The sequence below is a fragment of the Elephantulus edwardii genome, unplaced genomic scaffold (assembly GCF_000299155.1).
Source record: "Elephantulus edwardii isolate Elephantulus edwardi_28Jun2011 unplaced genomic scaffold, EleEdw1.0 scaffold00044, whole genome shotgun sequence".
NCBI lineage: Eukaryota > Metazoa > Chordata > Mammalia > Macroscelidea > Macroscelididae > Elephantulus > Elephantulus edwardii.
The window spans coordinates 14,034,782-14,043,171 of record NW_006399794.1 but is presented as its reverse complement, the minus strand read 5'-3'; the positions used below and the strand labels follow the sequence as shown (position 1 = coordinate 14,043,171).

The 8,390-nt window shown below is 39.0% G+C and overlaps 1 pseudogene; it reads left to right on the top strand.

The window, feature by feature from the left end:
• The first annotated feature begins 438 nt into the window (after positions 1 to 438).
• The window catches only part of LOC102872803, a 32,287-nt pseudogene continuing 24,335 nt past the window's right edge, over positions 439 to 8,390 (top strand).

The following is an 8,390-nucleotide window of genomic DNA, read 5'->3' as shown; positions in this document are numbered from 1 at the left end:
AAAGACCTGTCTCTCCTTACAACATGTCCAAAGTATGTCAGACAAAGCCCCAGAATCCTTGCCTCCAAGGAGCAGCCTGGTTTAACCCTCTCTAGGATGAGTACTTTACAAATTATTACAAATTAAACATTTGTGGCAACCCTGCCTCCAAGAAGTCTATGTACACCATTTTCGCATTAGCCCTGTTTCTGGGTCTCATATGACTCATCGCTGTCAAATCAGAACCGACTCCTAGCTGGCCCTCTAAGGGATTTTCAGAGGTTGTAAACCACAAAAGAAGAGATTGCCCATCTTTATCCCTCCGAATTCTTGGTAGATTTAAAGCATCAGAGAGGCACCTCTGCCTTTGGATTATTAGCAGGATAACTAACTCCTTATGACCTACACAATCAGAACTCCCTAACAAAGAGTAATAATGCATGAGATTCACCCACTGCCATGGAGCGGATTGAAAATGAGGTACCTGCATCCACAATGCAGAGTATCAACTCCTACATAATCATAGTACACCACTGGGAAGATATTGAGATACAGATGTAGATATAGATAGAGCTGATGTCAGAGGAATGCCGGCTGGAAGCAGAGAATATCAGAAAAATGTCTATTTGTATTTTGTTCACTATGAACAGGCATTTGACTGTGTGAATCATAGAAAACAATGGTTAACATTGAGGAGGAAGAGAATTCCAGAACACTTAATTGTGCTCATACAAATCTATACCTAGACCAAGGAGCTGTCTGAATGAAGCAAGGGAACACTGCATGGCTTAAAATCAGCAACACTGCAATAATCAGTAATGAGAAAGTGTAGGCAGGGAGAGCTGTTTGTGGTCATACACATGATGTGTGGTTCAAGTCTGAAATGAAACAGACAAATGAAAATTTGGTAACTTCATAGCTTATAAGTTGGAACTGACTTGACATGGAACAAACAAAATTCAGTAAGTTTATATCACTATGAATTGAAACGGACTCAGTGACAGTTGGTTGTTATGTGGTGGTTTTTTTACATGCTCATATCAAGTTTAGGACTTGATTATCCTAGTCACACCAGCCTAAAGTTATATCAAGTATAATATTTATGTCAGTCCTTCCTCGTATTCTTTTTTTTATTTTTTTCTATAATTATATTTTATTAATTTTCATAAACATTTACAGAGATTTTGGGCTTCCACTCATTCATTGTTGCACTATTCTCTCTACCCTCCTCCCAGTTTGTTCTTGTCCAAATGCCACAGTGCTTGTCAAAGCCAGTTCTGATTAATCTTCTTTGTCAGTGTGTCCTTTGCTATTCCCTATCACTCCTCCCTGAGAGAGACTTCACCCTGAGTCATAAGGAAAAGGGGATGGCGTATTCTCTTAGCTACTTCCTGCTGAAAAGAAACATTCCTTTCACAACTCAGAGCTAAGGAATGCCTGAAATAGGGCAGGTAGAAGTGAAATAATTCCCAGATTCAGAGGACTGTTGAGCTGTTATGGATATGGTGACAGGTCAGTTGTTTAAGGCTGCTGAGTATGAAGCATCTTGGAAATGAGAGACTTAAATTGAAAAGAGAAATATCAACACAAACTGTCTTATTAAAGTCAAGAAAAAGTTGATCCCTGAAACTGTCTAGTAGTTTCCAAAAGGCTAGTGTATGAAACATTTTGATTATTAAGCAAGATTGCTTCTTTTGAAGCTGAGAAATGGATGTTCTTAGTGATGTTGTCCATAGTTGGAGCTACTTTTTGTATCAGATCTTCTATAGCCCAAGCACTTCGGTAGATTTCCTTAGTAGCCTGGACAGATTGTTCAGACAGAAATGCCCTGCTGTGGTAATAAATCCTTTGAGGATTCAAGTGAGGCTTACAAATGTGTGTGAAATGGTGTTCTTAACTCCTTAAAGGCCAGTTACAAGGCAGATTAGTGTTGGCAAGGGACATAGAAGTAAGGCTTTAGATCTAAACAATGCCCAATCAGGAAAAACTCATTGCTATCTAGTCAAAACTGACTAATAGCTGACCCTATTAGTCACAGTGGGTTTTCCAGGCTGTAAACCTCACAGGAGGAGACAGATCATCTGTCTTCCAAGGTGGGTTCTAGCTGCCAGAGGGGTGCTATCTCAGCGTTATCAGCACAACTTCCTATTAAACTACACAACCAGAGTTTCCTCCCAGTCAGGCAAGAGGTAGGACAATTGGAAAGTTAATTTGAAGTGTTGTAAACATATAGTGAAGGACACTGGAAGTTCTGAAAATTTAGTAAGACTTGATCATGTTGGCAAAAATATCAAGATACAGATCAATACCCAACTAAATCACAAAAATAATATTTTTTTCCCAGTAAGAGAGGAAACCAAGTATATCCTTAGTAAACTTTGGAGAAAGATGTTTTAAATATCTTCCTAAAGATTGGACGCCTGACTTTTTGGGTTTCTATATGGGTGGTGAAATTGGGGGAGGTACAAGAAGAGTTGAATGTTCTATCTACAGAAGAACATCAAATTGTCTTCTAGTTTTCAACCTCAAGTCTTCCTCTTCCTGTGACTGCTTTATTGTTTCCATGTCTTATGATTCTTTTGGGTTATGAATATACTCAGGTGTGTCTCCTGCCACCATTGCCAGACTGCTACTTACTACACTCTGTTTTATGTATAACAAGCCCATCCACTCCCTGTCTTTAGAAATATGTTAAAATTGTTCTTCCCAATCCCAGAGGAACACGGTTCGAATCCACCAGATGCTCTGCCGGAGAAGGAGGCGCAATATCCTCCTGTACCAGTCAAATCTGATTTGACGGTACACGCACACAAAATAATAATAATAAAAAAATTAAAAAAATTGTTCTTCCATTGTATCCTCTCTCATTTTCTTTAATGTACCTATTATAAGTATTTTTTTTCTTATTTACTATGTTTTTCTGAGGGAAAAGGCAAACAAATTTTTCATTTTGAACCAGAAGTCCAAGAAGTAATGATCTATCAGGTCTAAAGTAATAAGAATAAGAAAAAGAACAGAAGTGATATGGGAATTATTTCGTATCACCTGGGTTCTTACGAAGAAATTTTGGGTGTGCTTCTCTGAAAGCTGAATATGAATTACTATGGACATGCTGTTAATGGTTACTCCAGAAAAGAGATTCAGTCCCACTTTTCGTGTCCTTGAGAAAAACTATGGGAGAAGGGTTGGAATGAGGAGGTGATCTTCATGGAATGAATATAGTCTAAATCATATTGATCTAAGAATGAGATCAGGGCGTAGATAATTCACAGGATCCTCTTCTGTACTTCATTCCAGTCCACCATTCTATCCCCACACTAGAGAACTTTCAAGAAATATCTGCTTCTCACTGGTTTCTCTTCCCTACAATTTTCCTTTACAGGATGGTAATTTTTCTTCTACTGAACAATTTGTATTAAGATTTAATCATGGCCTGATACATGTTTGGTTTATTTTACATAGGGGCATAAACTAGACAAGACCATTCCTGACTGTATCATGTTGACCAGTACAAAATGACTTTCTGCTCTCATGCATTCTAGACAAAAACATAGCCATCATTTAGATTCTTGACATTGCTTTTTTTAAACCATGCCACAAAGTCTTTTATTACACATAAGTTTTTCAAATTATTTCCTTAATCTCTCTGTACACAGGCAATAGTAAGTGTACTGCTTAACATATTTGAAGTTGCATATCTGATCATTGCCTAAAGAAGGGGAAATTATTCCTAAAGCAAAATTAGCCAGGAGGCCAATGCATCTGCCGGCCTCCAAGACCATGGAGATGAACATGATAGACTGTCAGTCATCTGAACCTTCATTCAACACCATTCAATAACCCCTTTTCAGTCCCAGAACAGCAGCACATTTCTTGCTAACAATCATGAGATGTCCAAGAAGATTACCATCATCATCTTCTGCTACAGAAATCTGGTTAATGGGTTTCTTAGGTATCACCAGAAAAAGTACTGGTGCTTGAGGTGAAATGTCTTGAAAAGCAAGGCACTGCTCATCCTCAAAAATGATTTTGGCTGGGATCTCCTTACGGATTATCTTCTCGAAAATTGTATTGCCTCCAGGCCGGGCGGTCTGAGCCTTGGGGAATCTCATCTACCATCTCGGTCTCCCTCCTGCACCACAGCTCTGGCTCCGGGAGAAACACGGCAGGAGGAAGGAGCGCGAGAGCCCAAGAGAGACAGGAGCTTGGTGTTGCTTCTTACTAAGCAGGAGGACAATTATCTAAACAGACGATTCCTGTAGAAAACTGGCTTGACCTTTTCAGCCTTCAAGTTTAGATAACCACAGGGGAAAAAATTATGAAAGTCTTTTTAAAAAATTTGTGACTTTAATGAAAGATTGGGGTCTCCTTCTTTCATTGTACATTTTCCCTCCCTCCCGCTCCCTCAGTTCACATTGCAGTGTACCTTTGGTTCCAGGTTGTTAGTTGTAGTTCAATGTCTAATTACACATTCATTTCAGGGAGTCCTTTCTCTCATCTCTTTCAGTGCATCGTTTATTGTCTGTCTACTCTTTTCCTCTTCTCCTCTCCCACCCTCTATCCCAATCCTATTTTATAACAGTGATGTTATGTAGTTTTTCTTTTTGTGACTGAGATATTTCACTCAACATAATATCTTCTAGACTCACCCATGCTGTGTAGTGTTATACAAGTTTATTGTTTTCAACGTGGTGTAATATTCCACTGTGTGAATGTATGAATTTTCTTATCTATTCAGGAAGGTGAGGTGGTTCCATCTCTTCATTACTGTGAATAATGCAGCAATAAACATGGGTGTGCATACAAGCAGTGGTATGCACACCCACTGTTTGAGTTATGTCTCTGGTTTCCCTAGGGTATATTCTAAGCTGGGCCAAATGGTATTTCTATCTCCAACTTTTTGAGAAAGTGCCAGACTGCCTTTCATAGTGGTTGCACCTTTTTTTATTCCCACCAGCAGTAATGAGAGCTCCAACTCTTCACATTCTTGCCAGCATTTGTTAGCTGTCCTGTTGAACTTTGCCATTGTTGCTGGGGTGAGACGATATCTCATAGTTGTTTTGATGTGCATCTCTCTGCTAGCTAGGGATTTTGAACATTTCTTTGTTCCTTGGCCATCTGAATTTCTTTTTTGGTGAAATATCTATTCATATCTTGTGCCCATTTTTGTGATTGAGTTACTTGCCTTTTTCTTTATGAGATGCTGGAGTATTCTATAAATTTTGGGTATGAGTCTCTTATCAGATATGCCATTGCCAAATGTTTTTAAATAGTCTTAACTATAAAATAGATGTTTCCTATGGAAAACTCGAATAGTTTAGTGCTGTACCTGTCACATTTTGGTACTTGGTAGATATTTACTGGGTCAATAAATTGAGATGTTGCTGTTGCTATGTGCACAAGGTCAACTGTAACTCATAGTGACCCTTTGAACAACAGATCTGAACCTGGTCTTTTCTTGTGTCATCCTCACCTTCTCTGACATCTTTGAGCCCATTGACACTGTGTCAATCCATTTTGCTAAGGATCTTCCTCTCCTACACTCACCCTACACTTTTCCAAGCATGCTGTCTCCAAGGATTGGAATCTCCTAACATATGTTCAAAATATGTGAGACAAACCTTCACCATACTTCTTTCCAATGACCCGATTACATTTTTTCCAAGACAAACATATTTTGTTCTTTTGGCAGTCCACGGGATATTCAGTGCTCTTCTCTAGCACCATGACGCAAAAGCATCAATGGTTCTCCTGTCATCCTTGATCACTTTCCAACTTCCAGATACATAAGGCATTGATAAACCATGGTTTGGATCAGGTGCACCATAGTCTTTAAATTGATATCCTTGACCTCCACACTTAGAAGAGGTTCCTTGCAGCAGATTTTCCCAATGTGGCATATCTTTTTAAAAAATGTCTAAATTTATTTATAAAAATAATTTTTTTAATTATACTGGTTTGCTTACAAAGAGTGTATACACTGAAGGCTATCATACTGAATAATTTGTAGCAAGTGTTTCAAGTTCTTTTCGCTTTCACCAAGCAAGGTTGTGCTATCTGTATAATACAGGTTGTTGATAAGTCATCCTCTGACCCTGATGCCACATTTTTTCCTCCTAAAATCCAACTTTTAAAATCACTTACCCATCACGCAACAAGTATGGAGAAAGGATGCAGCCCTAAGGAAGGATGCAGCCCTTTTTTGATCTTAAACCATAAAGTATTTCATTTCTCTCTTCGTACAACAACCTCTTGGTCTAGGTATAGATTTTGCATGAGCACAAAGAGTTTGGGATTTACTTTCCTCTCAAAATTAGCCACATTTTGCTATGATTTACATAGCCAATCATACACAGTCAATTATTTGCGGAGTCAGTAAGCACAGCTAGATATCCTTCTGGTATTCTTTGTTTTCAACCAACATCCATTTTACTTCAGCAATGATATCTCTAGTATTTATGGTCTCCTAAATCCAGTTCAAACTTCTTGTAACTTTCAGTTGATGTATTGTTCTAGTAATTTGTGGATAATTTTCGTCAAGATTTTATTTGTGTGTGATATTTGACTTGACAGTACACAACAACAACATGCAAAAATTATGTGAGGGAAAAGGACAAGTACTGAATAAGACCACTGTTATAAAATAGGATTGACAAGTAATAGGTGAGGGTAGAGAACAGGAAAAGAGTGGATAGAAAAGGAACCCTGCATTCAGATGGCAAACAAACACATGAAAAAATATTCAAAATCCCAAGCTCTAAGAGAGATGCAAATCAAAACAACTATGAGATATCATCACCCCAGTAAGAATAGCAATTTTTTTTATTTTATTGGGAAAAACATATTGAGATACACAGAGGTGAGAGTTGGGAGCAGAAGGGTGAGGATGGGCAATGATGAAAATTGCAGGGATGCAGTTGCAGAGATGCACAATTTGGTTGGTGGGGGGAGCAGGTGAAGGAAATGAAAAGGATCCAGTTGGGACCAGATTATACAGGGCAATGGTAAGCATAGTCCAATGGTGATTAAACAAACTGTCTTATACACTTGTGGGTTTCTCATTTGGAAATTGGGAGCAGACTCTCTGGCTTCTTCATGCTGAACAGGCATGGTTGATGTGAAGGGGGATTTAGGTTGAAGCTGCTTGCCTTCTTGTTATGTTAGAAGATATTTCCCTGGCATTTATTCCCCTCTGGACTGCAAAGTGTTTTCTCAGGTGGGTCCAGTGGGGATAGCTGACTGAACCCTGAGGGTCCATCCTCCTTTGCTTCCTTAACTGGCCATTGTATTTCCTTTTTGTCTCTGGAACTGGGTTCAGGGTCAGGTCTGGAGTAAAACTCAGTGTTAAGATTATCTATAGTAAAGGGAGCAAATCTAGAGAGAACAAACTTGTGAGTAACAAATAGAAGGGCTTTGGGGGGTATTACTTACAGGTGTACTGGGGGAGCTAGTGGAGGAAAATAGCCTTGATAAAATTATCTGTATACCCTAGGCAGTTTTTTCTACCCAGGGGTCAGATAGCACAACCTGAGGTCTGAGGAGCTCACTCCGAGGGCCGGCTTGCTCCACCAGGGGCTGAACAAATGGCTCTCCCTGCCATTGGGGGCTCGATTGAAAGGCTTGCCCTGCCACCGGGGTGGGGTGGGGGGAGGAAGAATAGCGAAACTTAACAGAACAACAAACATCAAAAGCTGGCGGGGTTGTGGAGAAACTGGAATCCTTATTCCCTGTTGGTGAGAATGTAAAATGGTGCAACCACTATGAAAGTCTGTATGACACTTTCTCAAAAAGTTGCAAATGGAAATACCATTTGACCCAGCAATTCCACTACTGCAAATTTATCCTAAAGAAACCATGACTGCCACCCAAGCAGATATATGCATACCTATGTTTATTGCTGTGTTGTTCATAATAGCAAAGAGATGGAAACAACCCAAATGCCCATCAACAAATGAGTGGATAGAGAAGCTGTGGTATATTCATACAATGGAATATTAAGCAGCACTGAAAAACAAGGACTTAATAAAATCTTTTACAAAATGAGTGACCCTGGAGGACATTATGCTGGGTGAACTATCCCAGTCACAAAAGGACAAATACTACATAATGTCACAGAACTGACATGGGGGTTGAGGGGAAACTAAGAAAAGAGGGGATGAATAATTACACTGCATTGAAACGTATGAAGAATAGAACTGCTTAAAAGGAATATATGATTAGGTATTATTTGCATGACAAAAGTCCAGAATAAGAGGTGTATAGTAAAGTGGACTGGGGGGAGATTATATAACAATGAGAATTTTTTTTCCAAAGAGAAAAGCGAACTGGAATGGGGTTGGCAGGGAGGAAAATGTGCAACAATGAATTAATGAATTTAAATGCAAGTTCTTTATAAACTTTTATTAAGATCT